The 16,603-nt window shown below is 36.4% G+C and overlaps 1 long non-coding RNA gene across 2 annotated transcripts in view; it reads right to left on the bottom strand.

Annotated features, from left to right (window-relative positions):
* Window positions 1–429: 429 nt before the first annotated feature.
* LOC125614518 overlaps window positions 430–16,603 on the bottom strand; it is a 92,239-nt gene continuing 76,065 nt past the window's right edge. For both annotated transcript variants that reach the window (XR_007345111.1, XR_007345110.1), the window contains one exon: window positions 430–2,610. This is a non-coding gene — a long non-coding RNA (uncharacterized LOC125614518). The remainder of the gene's footprint in view (window positions 2,611–16,603) is intronic.

Below are 16,603 nucleotides of genomic sequence, written 5' to 3'. Positions count from 1 at the left end.
AGTATATGAAAAAAATATTCAACATCTCTAACAATTAGGGAAATGCAAATTAAAACTACACTGAAATTTCATCTCATTCCAATCAGATGGAAATTAACAAGAATACAATTAACAATAAATGTTGGTGAGGATGTGTGAAATAAAAGCACTCCCATACATTATTGATGGGACTGTAAATTAGTGCAACCACTCTGGAAAGCAGTATGGAGATTCCTCAAAATTCTAGGAATGGAATTACCATTTGACCTAGCCATCTCAGTCCTTGGTATATATTCAAAAGATTGAAAATCAGCATGTTACAATGATGCAGCCACATCAATGTTTATAGTAGCACATTTCACAATAGCTATGCTATGGAACAAACCTAGGTAGCCTTCAACAGATGAATCGGGAAAGAAAAATGTGATACATATACACAATGGAGTATTACTCAGCCATAAAGAAGAATGACATTATGGCATTTTCCAGTAAATGGTTGGAACTGGAGAAATCATGCTAAGTGAAATAAGCCAGTCCCCAAAAGTCAAAAGTTGAATATTTTTTCTGGTATGTGGAAGCTATTCAAACATAAGGGGGTGAGGAAATAAAAATGACTTGTAAATGGATTGAAGAGGGATTGGTGGAATGGAGGAAGGGGCATAGGGGGTGATGGGAAAGTGCTGAGGACTGAATCAGAGCAGGCTGTGTTCCATGCTTTTGTGATTATGCCGAGGTGTATTCTGGTGTTCTATCATCATAACTAAAAAAAAAAAAATTAATCTTTCCTTTTTCTTTAATAAAGTCTTTCTGTTGGAACCCCCCCTCCAAAGAATGCCATACATCTTTGTGAACATAGTCACCATCTTTTATACAATATAGCTCTTGAAATTGTTCCTCCTATCTAACTATAATTTTGTATTGTTTGACCAACATTTCCCCAACTCCCTAGCCCTGCCTGGTAGAGGTCCATGGTACAAACAGTTTACTCTTCTATGAGTTCAACTATATCAGAGCCCACAGATAAGTGACTTTATGCAGAATTTTTCCTTCTGCTCCTGACTTATTTAATATAATATCCTCCAGTTTCATGCAAATTGTCACAGATGACAGGACTTCTGTTTTTAAAGACTGAATAGCATTCTTGTGTGTGTGTGTGTGTGTGCGCGCGCACACACACACACGCTTGTTTGTTTAATGTATTATATACATATTTAGTTATTTTACACATTTTCTTTATTCATTTATCAATAGACACTAAGGGTGATTTCATATCTTGGCTATTGTGAATAATGCTGAAATGAACGTGGGAGTGCAGATATCTCTTCAACATTTCCTTTGGATATATATCCAGTAGGGGTATGGCTGGATCATAGGCTATTTTATTTTTAATTTGTTGAGAAATTTCTACATTATTTTCCATAATGGCTCTGATAATTTGCATTCTCATCAAGCATTTGCCAGGGTTCACTTTCTTCCACACCCTCAACAGCATTTGTCTTCTGACTTTTTAGTAGTAGAAATTTTAACAGGCATGAGTTGATATCTCATTGTGGTTTTAATTTGAATATCACTAATAAATAGTGATGTTGAATATTTTTTCACATCTCTGTTGAACACTTTTATGCCTTCTTTTGAGAAATGACTACTCACATGCTTTGCCCAGGTTGTAATCAGTTTAGTTGTTTTCTGCTGTTCAGTTATTTGTGTTCCTAATTAGTAACCCTTTATCAAACACATTCTCTCATCCCATAAGTTTTATCTTAACTCTATTGCTTATTATCTTCATTTTGTATAAATTATTATTTGATGTAATCCTATTTGTCTATTTTCCTGTTTGTTGCCTGTGCTTTGGGGTTCATATCCAAAAATTGTTGTCCAAAAATCAATGTCATTGAGCTTTTCCCCTATGTTTTCTTCAAATTGTTTTAAATCTTCAGGTCTTTGTTAAATTGTTGATCAATTTTGTATTAATATTTGTATCTAAGTGAGAGATATGTGTTCAATTTTATTCCTGTACATTTATATGTCCAGTTGTATTAGTCATATTTTCATCATTATTAACAGAATACCTGAGGCAGGTAACTTTATGAAGAAAAAAAGGTTTATTTAATTTATATTTAGGGAGGCACAAAGTCCAAGATTGTGTGACCCCCATTAAGTTTGGCCTCTGGTTAAGGTTACAAATGGTGGCATATCATGGTAGGAGTAAATACATATAGGAGCCAGCTGTCATATCTCAAGCATGAGCAAAGAGAAAGAGAATGGGTGAGTCCAGGCTTCCTTCTTTTATAACAACCCTCTTGTGAAAATTATTGATGGGGTTGCATGAGAAATACCCCATGCCCATAGTGACCCAAGGACCTCCCAAACCCCCCAAAGGATCCATCATCTCCCAATAGCATCAACCTTTAGACCAAGTATTCAATCACAATGGACTCTTGGCAGACACTCAACCACATTTAAACCATAACATTTCACTCCTGGTCTCCAAGGACTCATGTCTATCTCACAATGCAAAATGTATTAATTCTATTCCCCAGAGTCTCAGGGTCTTACATTCCTGTATTGCTCAAAACTCCAAGTCCAATGTCTCCTCTGAGACTCAAGGCAAACTCTTTCAATTGTGAACTCCTGTAAAATTAAAAAAAAAAAGTTATATATTTCCAATATACAGTGGTGGCACAGGGTAAACATTATACTTCCAAAAGGGAAGAATAGGCAAACAGAAAGTAAGAATTAGCCCAAAGCAAGATGCAGCATGTCAAATGTTGAATTCTAAAGTTTCAATGCTGGTATCCTGGGAACACTACAGTAGAAAGCAGTTCTCCAAGGCTCTGTGGCTTTGTTGGCCACAGCCCATATGGAAACTCTCTAAGGCTGGTTTTGCATACTGCCTGCAGTTTTGCCTGATAGGTGTTGCACATTGTTGGCACATCTACCTTCTTGTAATCTCCACTTCATCTTCATTCCCAAGCAGTACAGGGCATCACCCTACTAGGGCCTACCTGCAGGGACTTCAACCTGTAGGACACTACCTTGATTCCCAGGCTTTCCTTTCAAATCTTGGTGAAAGCTGTCATGCCCTCAAACCCCTTGTGTTCTTCACACCTGTAAAATCAGCATTATCACCACCATGTGAACAATGTCAAGTTCTACCTCCAGCATGAGTTGTACCTGGGCCCACTTGAATCATGGCTGCAGAAACCATGGAACACTTTGTTGGTAGGCCAGAATCTGAGCTGGCCCTTGGACCTCTTTCATGGAATAATAATTCCCTGGAAGGTCTATGAAACAAATTTGCACTCATAGGCCTCTGATGGGCCTGTAAAGTGAGAGGCAGCCCCAAAGACTTCCAAGATTCCCCCAAAGCATCTTTCCTATGGTCCTATTGATTATCATTCTTACTAATCTCTTTTTAGCAAACTACTGTTCAACCACCCACTCCTTGGCTACATTCTTACTTAATTTCTTTGCTTCTTCCATAGTCATACCATGAATTTTCTAAATCTTTCCACTCTGCTTCCTTTTGGTCACTGTGAAACTCAACTAAAATTGAACAATAATACTCATGTTGAAGCCTGAATGCTTTGCTGCCTGGAAATTTCCTCTGCCAAATAAACTAATCTATCAGCATTAGGTTTAGCTTTCCACAAAGACTTTGAATATGAACACAATGCATCCAGCTTTTTTGACACAGTGTAAAGAATACCTTTTCTACAATTCCTAAAGGAATCTTCATTTGCATCTGAGAACTCATTATCATGGCCTTTCCTGTCCACATTTCTATCAGCTTATGATCTTCAGTTCCCTCACCAGAATCATCTATAACACTCTGCTCACAGCATTCCAGACACTTTCTATTCTGATCCTCCAAATTCTTCCAACATCTTCTTATCAATTAATTCAAAAAGGCTCTTCCACTTCTTTCAGTATAGTTATAGTATACTGTCCCCACTTCTCAGAAACAATTTTCTCTATTAGTTTTGCATTATGGTAAGAAAATACCCAACATACGCTACTTATAAAAAAAAGGAAGTTTCTTTAGCTCAAAGTTTTGCAAATTAGAAGTCCAGGTTCAAGCAGCCCCATGTTTTGGCTTCTGGTGAAAGCAGGAGATGGTAGCACATCACAGTGAAAGCACAGGTAAGAGAAAACAGTCACATCTCAAACAGAAGCAGAGAGAAAAAGGTTGGGTGGGGCTAGCCTTGTTTCTTTTGTAACAACCCTCTTACAGGAAATACCAGGGGGGTCACATGAGAAATACTTCACATCTCCAAAGACCTAGGACCTTCCACTAGCCTCCACCTCTGAAAGGTTTCACCATCTCCTAATAGAACTACCCTGCAGACCAAGCCTTTAATCACAGTGACCCTTTGGAGGACACTTGATACATTCCCACATGATAGCACTGGTTTTCCCTGCACTGTTTACTGAGGAGACCATCTTCCCCCATTTTATGTTCTTGGCACTTTTGCTGAAAATCAAAGGATATATGACAGTGGCAGAGTGTTTGCCTAGCATGCTCAAGACTCTGGGTACAATCTCCAGCACCACTAAAAAATCCAAATGACCTTAAATTTGTGGGTTTATATTTGAACTTGCTACTTGTCCCACTGCTCTAGTGTCTGTTTTTGTGCCAGTGCCATGCTGTTTTGTTTACTATATCATGGAATTATATTTTGAAGTCAAGTGGCAAGATGCCTTCACTTTTGTTTATTTTACACAAGATTGCTTTTGCTGCTTTTATTTTTGTTGTTCCAAATGACTTGATTGTTTTTCTATTTCTGTGAAATCATCATTGGAATTGCATTGAATTGGTAGACATTTTAACATTAACAAATCTTCCAATCCTTGAACACAGGATATCTTTGAATTTATCTGAGTCTTCAAGTTCTTTCATTACTTTATAGTTTTCAGGGTACAGGTCTTTCATTTCCTTGATCAAATTTAATTCTAAGTTGTTTTTATGCTCTGTGAATGGGATTGTTTTCTGAATTCTTTTTTTGGATAGTTCATTGTTACTGTATAGAATCATGAATTTTGCCTTTTTTTTCTTTTTTAGTACTGGGGATTGACCTCAGGGGTACTCTACCACTGAGCTACATATCCAGCCCTTTTTATTTTATTTTTTGTGAGATAGAATCTCACCAAGTTGCTGAGGCTGACCTAAAACTTAGAATCCTTCCATCTTGACCTACAAAGTTGCTGGGATTACAGGAATGCAACACAATGCCTGACTTGTTTCAATATTTAAAAAATTTCCCTTTTAATTTCTTCATTTTCCCATTGGTTCTTTAGGAGCATGGTGTTTAATTTTCACATATTTGTGAATTTTCCAAAATTCCTCCTGCTGTTGATTTATAGTTTCATACCATTGTGACCAGAAGTGTTGCTTGATGTGACTTTAATCTTCTTAAATGTGTTAAGTCTAGTTTCTTGATCTAACATATGATCTATCCTGACAGTGTTCCATATGTTCCTGAGAATAATGTGAATTCTGTTGTTTTTTCATGGAATGTTCTATATATAATAGGTCCATTTGGTCTAAAGCATAGTTTACAATTGTAACTTAAGATTTAAGGTTGTTCCATACTCTTGACAAATTGACCCTTTTATCACTATTTAATGACCTTCTTTTTCTTAGTTTAGATTTTTTATGTAAGTTCTATTTTATTTGATATACTTATAGCTACTACTACTCTTTTGGTTTCCATTTGCAATGAATAACTTTTCCCATCCTTTCATTTTCAACCTACGTGTTTCCTTACTGGTGAGGTGAGTCACTTGCACGCAGCATGTAGCTGAGTATTGATTTCTTTCCTACTCAGCCACTCTGCATCATTTGATTGGAGAATTTTATCCATTAATTCCTTTCTATCTCTTTTGCTGTTTTCCTCTATAATTAGGTGATTTCTAAGGTGATATACTTTTTTTCCTTGCCATTTTATTCTTTGTGTATCTACTATAAGTCTTGGCTTTGGGGTTACCATGAAACTTACATTAAATGTCTTATAGCTATAACAGGCAATTTTTAGTTGACAACAACCTAACTTTGATGACATTCATCAAGTCTACACTTTTACTCCATCACATTCCACTTCTATATATTTGTGTTACAGTACACACACACACACACACACACACGCACACACACACACACATCATATGTCCCTTAACAAATTATTGTATCTATTTCTATATTGGATAGTTTTGTCTTTTAGCCTTCACAGTGAAGCTGTAACTGATTTGCACAACACTGTCAAGTATTAGAATATTCTGAATTTGACTGTGTACTTACTTTAACAAGTGAGTTTTATATTTTTATATGTGTTTGTGTAACTAATTAGCATCTAGTTTTTCAACCTGAACAACTCCTTTTAGCACTTTTTTTTTTAGCTTTTTTGTCTTTGTTTTTGGGTAAGAGGTCTGGTGGTGAACTCCCTAAACTTTTGTTAGTCTGGAAATGCCTTTATGTCTTACATTTCAGAAGGGTAACTCTGCCAGGTATAGTATTGTTTCTTGAGTTTTATTTTATCCTCAGCACTTTGATTATATTCTTTCACTCTTTGCTGACAAGTAAGGCTTCTGCTGAGAAACATGATATGTTATTTGCTTCTTTTCTATTGTTGCTTTCAGGATTCTCTGTCTTTGATTTTTTTTAAAAAAATTTAAATTTATTTTATTTAGTTGTAGTTGGATACAATACCTTTGTTTATTTATTTTTATGTGGTGTGGAGGATCAAACCCAGTCCTTACATGTGCGAGGCAAGCACTCTACTGCTAAGCCACAACTCTAGCCTCACTGTCTTTGATTTTTGACAGTTCAATTACATATCTTGATATTGTCTTATTTGGATTTAATTTTATCAAATTCTTTGTCTTTCTTATTCATACATATTTATGTCTTTCCCTAGATTTGAAAAGTTTTCTATTTATTCAGATAAGCTTTCTACCCATTTCTCTCTTCTCTTTCTAGAACTTTTATGACTTGAACATTTGCTCTTTGGATGATATCTCATAAATATTGTAATCTTTATTCATTATTTTTCATTCATGCCCTTTCTCATCTGACTCTGTTTTCCAATAACCTGTCTTGGAGTTCAAAGGTGATTACTTCTGTTGGGTCAGTTCTGATGATGATACTTTCTGTTGAATTTTTCATTTTGCTCATGGCATTTTCAGCTTCAGCATGTTTGATTCATTACACATATAATTTCAGTGTCTGTAAGGCAACCACTCTACCAACTGAGCTGTATCCCCAGCCCAATATCAATGTCTGTTAAGATTCTCATTTTGGTGACTTATTGTTTTCCTAATCTCATTTAATTATTTTTCTATTAAAGGTTGCTCAGCTTACTTAGAACAATTGTTTTAAATTCTTTGTTGGTAAAGTCACATATCTCCAATTCTTTGGGGTCAGATATTGGGATATTATTCTGTACTTTTGGTGATATTACATCTCCTTGGCTTTTGTTACCTTACATTGATGTCTGTGCCAGTTTTGTCTTTGCCCAGAACAGGCCTTTACCAGTGAACACATCTGGAAGTTCTGGGCAGGCCATATGTATAGTCCATGAACAGGCTGGTCTGGTGCTTTGGTCAGCAAGTAGGTTTGACTGTCTCCTTGGAGTGGCCATGGAACCTGGATCCACTGGGGTACATATGTTGACTGAGTCTGTTAGGATGGTCCTGGAACCTGTATCTACAGAGGCAGGCCTGAACCCCAGTCTATAGGGGATGAGCTGTTATTGGAGACTGAGTATTCAGAGGTCAGTCAGTCAGGTAATGAGGTAAGCCTGCTACCTGTGTATACTGGGACAGGCATGGAACCTGAATCCATGGGCACTGATTTGGTACTGAAGCCTGAACCTATGAGGGTGGACTATCTGCATACTGTGTCTTGGGTATGCAGGGGTAGATTCACTGCATTGATTCATGTGAGTCAGCCTGACACTAATATCTACTGGGATGGAATTGCACCCTGGATTTGCTGAAACATGGGGCTATGAGAGGCCAGCCTGGAGGATGGGACCACAATTGCCAGCATGACACTGAGTAGGCCTGAATTGTGTCCATAGGTGCTAACATAGGTGTCTGAGGTCAGGAGTGTCAACCTGGTACCAAAGTGGGTTTGAAGCCCTGGGCAATGTGGTCTGACCTGACTCTGGGATGGTCTGGAGCCTGAGGACATAGGGCCTATCCTGGTTCTGAGTGAACTGAGAGTCTGCATTCACAGAGGCCAGTCTAGAGGCTAGGTCCATGGGTTTTGGAATGATGCCTAGGGTTTGGGGGCCACCCTTGTCCTCATTCTTATTATGGCAGAAATTGGATAGTTAGTGGGGACTCAGGCTCCTGAACAGCCATTCCAAGCAAGATCTCCTTCAGGCTTCTCTAAGACTTTCTGACTAGGAACGCTTCAGAGAGCATCAGATCTTTGTATAGTTGCATCTCTGTTGGCAAAGGAGTTCTCTTGGAGGCAAGAGATCCTCTAGGCTCTAGTAGTGAAAGCTGGGGCAATAGAGGCTAGCTCAGTGCTGAGCCTGGTCTGGAGTTCAGGACTGCTGATGCCTGAATCTATGGTGGCTGGCTTGGTCCCAGGACTGGCCTAAAGCCCAGTTCCACTAGTGCTAACCCAGTGCTATGGCCAGTCCAGAACCTGGGGATGCTGGCTTCAGCCTGACACTGTGGCAGCCAAGAAACTTACTCTACCAGGCAGGTCCACAGCCTAGAGAATGTGGAATGTCACCTAGTGGTTATATGGGCTTGGAGGCTCATTCCACAGGTATTAGCCTACAGCCTGTATCCAAAGGATTGGCATGACACTGGGCAGACCTGGAGATTAGATCCACAGGGGCAGACCTTGAGCCTGTGGTTGTGGTGGCCAGCCCAGTGCTAAAGTCAGTTTGGAGCCTGGGGCCAGTAGGGTCAGCCTGGCAGTGGAGTAATCCCAATGTTCACCAGGTAGATCTGGAACCTAGGGTTGTGGAACCTGACCTGGTACTGGAAAATACCTGAAGATTCAGTCCAAGGGTAGTGACCTGGAATCTGTGGCCATGTGGTGGGGTCTTTCAGCACTCTGTTTTACTAGGGCAGGTCCAGTATTGAAATCTAAGGCAAAGGTCAGTGCTCACTTTCCTCAAGCATGTTCCTATCTGTGATCTGCTGCACAGGGTTGGGGACAGGGTAATGCAGGTAATATAAAATTGTGCTCCCTACTCTCTTCAATGTCTTTTCTTATTTCTGTGCTACAGTCAGGTGCTGTGATAACTTACCTGATTTCCTTGGCTCTCGTAAATGTATTTTTCTACACTGATAGCTATTCAGATTGATGTTTCTGTTGGGTAGATAAGCACTGGAAAGTCCTATACTACCACCTTGCTGATCCCAAGTTCTTACTATTTCTTTTTTTAGTGTAGACATTTATAACTATGATTTCTCCTTTAAGTTTTGTTTTTACTATATTATTTAAGTTTGGGGTATATTGGGTTTTCATTTTCATTTGATTCAAAGTATTTTCTAATTTCTCTTGTTATTCTCCTTTGAACCATTAGTTATTGATGGTTCAAGAATGTGTTAATTTCTACATATTTGTGAATTTCTGAAATTTCTTTCTGTTATTGATGTCTAAGTTTCACTTCATAGTGTTTGGTGAATATACTTTGTATGATTTCCATTTTTAATTTATTCAGACTTCCTTCGTGTCCTATTATGTGCTCTATCCCAAGGAATATTCCATATGCAGTTTTAGGAAGATGTGTGTTCCAGAGCTGGGCATGTAGCTCAGTTGTAGATCACTTGCCTAGCATAGACAGTGCCCTGGGTTTGATCCCAAGCACCATACACAAGAAAAATACTGTAACTATGTGTTCCAGTACTGTTATGTGGAATGTTCTGTATATGTTATGTCTAGTTGGTTTATAGTGTTGTTCAAATCCTCTATTTCCTTATTTATCTTCTGTCTAGTTGTTCTGAACATTAATTAAAGTATTATACTGAAGTTTCCAACAATTTTTGTAGACCTTTTTAAGGTCAGTGGGCAAATGGAATGTGTGTGTGTGTGTCCATCTTAAATACTTTTTAATGTATATTTCAGTAGTGTTAAGTATATTCACATTATTGTGAAATAGATCTCCAGAAGTTTTTGTTGTTGTTGTTTTGCAAAACTGAATCTCTATGTCCTGCAAAATCTCCATTTTTATTCTTCTCCAAGTCACTGGTAAATACCATTCTACTTTTTTCCTGTGAATTTGACAACTTCAGATACACATCTTAATGAAAACATACAGTATTCATATTTTTGTGATGGAGTTATTTTACTTATAATGTCATCAAAGTTCATTCACATTGTAGCATTGTTAGATTTTCCTTCCTTTTAAAGACTGGATAATATGCTATAGGTTTAGACATTCATTGACTGATAGATGAGTTGTTTTTCTTTTTTCTAATGCAAGTAAGGTTTCTATGAATGAGTATACAAATATCTCTTTGAGATCTTGCTTTCAATTTTTCTAGGTGAATACTGAGAATTGTAATTGCTAGCTCATATTGTAATTTTCCCAAATATTCATTGTACTATCTTCTATAGTAACTGCATCATTTATATTCTAATCTACAAGTATACAATTTCTCCACATTCTCACTGAACAATTGTTATTTTCTGGGTTTTTTGGTTTTTTGTTTGTTTTATAGTAGCTATATTGCTCAGGGTTCTTCAGAGAAAGTTATACTTTATTTGTATTATGATTTATTTATATATTATTATAATTTATTATAAGGAATTGGCTCACACATTTTATGGATGGCAAGTCCCAACATTAGCAAGGTATGTCAGCAAGCTGAAGAACAAATGTTTTCATTTTAGTCAAAAAGGTGGTATGATCAAGATTCAGGAAAAGTCAATGTTTCATTTTGAGTCTAAAGGTAGGAATAAAGCCTGTGATGGCCCATAGAATTCTAAAGCTCTGTTTACTTTTCTTCATTATTTTTTATTTCTGCTCCTTAAATTAGATCATTTTGATTGTTCCATCTTCATATTTGCTGTTTTTTTCTTCTGCTTGCTGAGGGTTTGCTGCTGAACCTGTCTACTTGATTTTTTTCAATGTAACTACTTTACTTATCATCTTCAGAATTTGTTTGGTTCCTTTTTATAATTTCTATATTATTATTGATATTTTCTATTTTTTAAAACATTCTTTTCCTGGAGTTTTAGGTGTTTGTGTGTATTTAAAATAGTTTTTTTTTTGCCTAATAAACTCAACATCTATTCATTCTCAAGAACATTTTAGCTAATTTGTTTTGAGAAGAGGCCATACTTTCTTGTTCATTTATATACCTCATAATATTTTCTTGAAATCTGGAAATTTTGAATGTTACAATAGGGTAAGTCTACATATTATATTATGTTCCCTTTTGTGGTTTATTTTTGTTGCTTGCTATGGGTTGTGGTTGTTTGCTTAGTAATGTTTCTAGACTATTTTTGTAAAGTCTACATTATTTTTGTGTATGATCTCTGAAGTCTCTTTTCGTATAACTTGTGGTCAGTTAATGTTCTTTTACAGAGATTTCCTTGAATGCTTAAAGTTAAAGCAAAAAGGAAAATATCAAGGCAAGAAAAAAAGAGAAAATTTCCCAGATATTATATATTGGCTCTGTATTGGGCACTTATTCAACACATGGACAACCCATTTACAACTCCGACTTATTCTTTACCTATTGCTTGTACTGAGCATAGAGATAAGCCAGATCTGAAAGGTCAGGGTCTTCTCAGGTCTTTTAGGAACTGTATCCTTCCCTGGTTATGTGCAGGTCTTTCTAAATTCCCAAATATATGTTCATGCTTTTGAATCCCTTGATTTTTGCAAGGAAACATATATCCACCCCCTCACCAGCCTTTCAATCTCTCTATTTATCACCTTGACAAAGAAATCATTCATTTGATCAGGCTTTAGTCAGGCTCCTCTGGGTCCTCTTACTGACTAGTCCCTAATCTTGGGCTCTGTCCTTAGTTTACTAGCTTTGCTTGTTTAGTGCATTTTTATAAAGAATCCTGCTGGGTTAGTTTAGTGAAAATCCCTCATCATTGATATCTGATTCCCCATTTGAATAAGGATTCCACATTCTCAATATCTTATTATCCTGGCCTGCTTTTAATAATAATTCTGTCAAGGCAGAATCCCCCCTTCCCTAATGTTTCTTCCGTCTCCTATTCTTTTCATCAGCTATAAATCTCTACTTGTCCTTGTTATATATGGAAGTGTGCCCAATCTTTCTTACCTTCTACAGAACCTCATTGTCATAATCCCCCAAATCAAATAAATCACCTGTAATTTAAATGTATCTAACAAGTATCATGAATAATTTTAATTATTTTCTTAATTTAAAAGTATTTTAAATAATTTTTTATTTAAAGATTTATTAGAAAACCCTAATTTTTTGTCTTTAACAACCCAACTGTATTGTTTGGTTCCAAGTAGCAGTATACTGTTCATTTGCCTTAGAATGTTTTTGGAAGATTCCCTTTGCATATATACTTTTCCACTTTGAGTAAGCTCCACATAGGAGAAATAGAGATGAGCCCCTTTTACTAGTCCCTTAAATGTCCCCCACTTATATGTGGACAAATTTGAGAATAATATTTGCTCTGTTCCCTTTGGAGTCAGGAACCAGATCCTATGTTGAAAATGTAGGTTTCTCTTTTCAAGACTAGCTGAACTGAAGAGGAGTTAAGATAGGGATTTAAAATTTAAAAAAAACCCTGCTACAAAGCTCTCCTCCATTTTAAAGTTGCCTTTTTCTTGATTCAGCATTTGCTTGGTTGCTGTAAACCTTTGACTGTTTTCCAGAGTTTTTACAAAGTTGATTCTGACACATTTTTGCTCAGGAATTTGATGTTTCTTATGAAGGATGGCCCATGGTGCTACCCATAACACCTTCTTTACTCAGTTTCCAATCTCTTAACTGATTTTTGAGCCCTCAGTGACAACCAGAATAGCTAGCTATAGATCTGTATTGTATCCACCAACTCGGGAAATTATGAAAACTTTAGCCTCTGGCCTGAGCAAAGGGTCTCTAGTGAGTGACAGCCCAATCCAAAATTATCTTTTATTTCCCTTGGTAGACAATCCTCAATATCCAGGCACATATTTCTTTCAGGACATTTTCCAAGATTTATTAGAAAACCCTATGATTGTTTTCTAGGTAGAATTCCATTTCTTATTACTCTGATTATTCATATCATTCTTTAGATGTTTAGTTTCAATTATATGTACCTATCAGTCAAAATTAAAGTGAAGCATCTCATGGAGAAATAATACGTTCTAATTGTAATAATCCTAGTAATTCCACTTCCTCCAAATACTGCCTGTTGTCTTTGCACTTAAAATTGTCAAATTGTGAAAATCAGAAACCAACTTTATCTTAAGAAAAAGTAAGTGGAATTTATCATCATGAAACTGGGATCTGTCACAATATTCAGATTACCACAGAAATTGGGGGGGGGGGGCTCAGCAATAGGAGTTTTTGAGCTGTCCTTGTAATACAGTTCCACTGTATTACTGTATTACTTAGTCTCTGTGTCTAAGTTCAAAATTATAGCTTTACAATAGAGGGCATATGATTGACCAGTTTTGATTAGATCTAGCTAACCTTGAACTAATCAGCCATGACTGGGAAAAGTGGGAACTCAATCATGTAACAATTGTAAATATTAATATCTATATAATAGATGACATATGTAGAGATATATAGATAATAATATATAAGGTATATTTTAAGAAAATTTTTATAAGGAATTGGCTTATATGATTGTGAAGACTGACTAGGCAAATCCAAAATCCATAGGGGAGAACATCAGGAAGGGTAGTCCAGACCTCCTGGGCACAAGCTGAAGCTGCTACCCACAGGCAGAATTTATTCTTCAGGGAATCTTCAGCTCTTGTGCTAAGGCCTTCCAATTTATTGGATAAGACCTACCCAGATTACTAGGATAATCTCCCTTATTTCAAGTCAACTATTTGGACTTTAACTGCATCGGAAAGCACTTTCACAGCAATACCTACATTTAATTTTTAAATTTAACTTATTTTAAATGATACATAAATATAAAATATATACATATTAATGGGGTACCATATAATGTTTCAATATATGTATACACCATGTAATGTTTGAATCAGGTTAAACATATCTCTCCTCAAATGTTAATCATCTATTTGTGGTGGAAACTTTCAAAATCATTTTTTTCTAGCTTTTAATTTTTTATCATTAGTTTGACTGAACTCAGGGATGCTTAACCTCTGAGCTACATCCCCAGCCCTTTTTTATTTTTTATTTAGAGACAGGGCCTTGCTAAGTTGATTAGAGCTTTGCTAAGTTGCTTAGGGCCTTGCTAAACTGCTGAGGCTGGCTTTGAACTCACGATTCTCCTGCCTCAGCCTCCAGAGCTGCTGGGATTTCAGGCATATGACACTGTGCCTGTCTAGCTTTTTAAAATTTATAATATTAGGGGATAGAGTTGTGGCTCAGCAGTAGAGCGCTTGCCCAGCACATGCAAGGCCCTGGGTTTGATCCTCAGCACCACATAAAAATAAATAAAAATATCTTTAAAAAATATAATACATTATTGTTATCTACAGCTACCTAATATGCAACAGCACACGAGAACTTTCCCCTATCTACCTGTAGCTTAGAACCCACTGATAAACCTTTCCCTATACTTCCCAACTTTACCCAGCCTCTGGTAATGCCCTTCTGCTCTCAACTTGTATGAGATCAACTTTTGAAAAGATTCTACAGCAGTGAGATCATAAGGCACTTGTCTGTCTGTGCCTGCCCTAATTCACTAACACAATGATCTCTAATTCCATCCACATTGTTGCAAATTACAGGATTTAATTCTTTTTATGACTAAATAATATTCCATTGTATATATGTACCACATTTTCTTCATCCAATCATCAATTGATGAATGCCTTTATTGTTTCTATCCCTTGGCTATTGTGAATAGTGCTGCAGTGAACATGGGCATGCAGGGGTCTTTCCAACATACTGATTTCAATTTGTTTGTATATATACCCTATAGTGAGATTTCTGGATCATATGGTAGATCTGCTTTTAATTTTTCAAGGAACCTTCATTCTGTTTTCTATAATGGCTATACTAATTTATACTCCCATGAATGGTGTACAAGTGTTCCCTTTTCTCTACATCCTCACCAGCATTTGTTATCTTTGTTTTGAGAATAGCCATTCTCACTGGGATGAAGTGATATTCTGGCTTTGATTTGCACTTTTCTGATGATTAGTGATTTTAAGCATTTTTTTCATGTATTGATTTGCCATTTTAAGCCTTCTTTTGAGAAATGTCTATTTGGATTTATGGCCCATTTTAAAATTGTTCTTTCTTTTGCTATTGAGTTATTAGAATTCCTCATATATTCTGGATATGAATCCCGTATTAGACATATAGAAGGATTTTCCCTTTCTGTAAGTTGTATCTGTACCTTGTTGATTGGCATTTGATTGAACATTGAAGAAACTGTAGCCTACCCAAGTTGATACATATAAACAACCATGACAAATATTTAGAGGCATCTCTATGGCTCTGGGCTTGGCTTTATAGATTAGAACAGTATAGTAACCAAAAAGGAAGAATCTCAGAGACTTGGGGAGACTACTCTAATGGTATTCATAAAATGTCCACTCAACATCACCAAAGTTAAATAAGTAGCAGTAAAATTTGTCATAATTTGTGGGACTATTTCCTCTCCATCTAGTTTGTCCTGTGTCATTCAAAAAATGTAGCCAAGTCCTTCATATTCTTCCATTGTACTCTCTGGGATATGAAAGGTTATATCCATTCATATCAATTATTCAAGGACCATAGAAGCTTCTCATATCTTTCTGTGTCTTAGAGGTGGGAGAGGCCCACAAAAATGACATGGATTTAATTTCCCACTAGATCAAAAAAGTAGAGATTTAGAGTCAGATTTAATTAAACTAAAATATAACAATGTGGCATTTCTTTCACATCCATTTGTGAAGTTAAGAGTTGTATTTGCTGCACATATAGTAAGCTTGATGACAGAAAAAGTTTTCTCCATTCATCCCAATTTTAAATCCTCAGGTAAGAAACTGAAAAGCTGAGGGAAGTCTGAGATCTACTCTGATTCAATCAATTATGATCATAGGAAAAGTATTATATTGAATCATGGCACTGGGAACCCATTCCTGTGGCCATGTACCTTGAAAATGTCATTTCCCAAGGAAATGGAAGGTCAGAAGTTTAAAATATCCTCTACAACACCACCAACAACTTCTTCCACTCAGTCCAATTCAGAGAGTTGTCTAGTTGTTCTCTGTCTCTTGAGCAGCTTCAGTTTGAGTCATCTTCCAGAAAAGGCAGCTTTACAATCTGACCACAAATTTTTGCTACAGAAATGCTTCATTCTATTGTGCTTCACTTTATTGTACTTTGTAGATACTGAAGTTGTTTTTTAATATAAATTCAAGGTTTATGGCAATCTCATACCAAGCAGGTCTATTGACACCATTTTTTTCCAATAGCATGTGCTCATTTTGTGTCTCTGTATCACATTTTAATAATTAACACAATACTTTAAAACTTT

This window comes from Marmota marmota, unplaced genomic scaffold (genome assembly GCF_001458135.2).
Source record: "Marmota marmota marmota unplaced genomic scaffold, marMar, whole genome shotgun sequence".
NCBI classification, from domain to species: Eukaryota; Metazoa; Chordata; class Mammalia; order Rodentia; family Sciuridae; genus Marmota; species Marmota marmota.
This window is presented reverse-complemented; position numbering and strand designations above follow the sequence as displayed.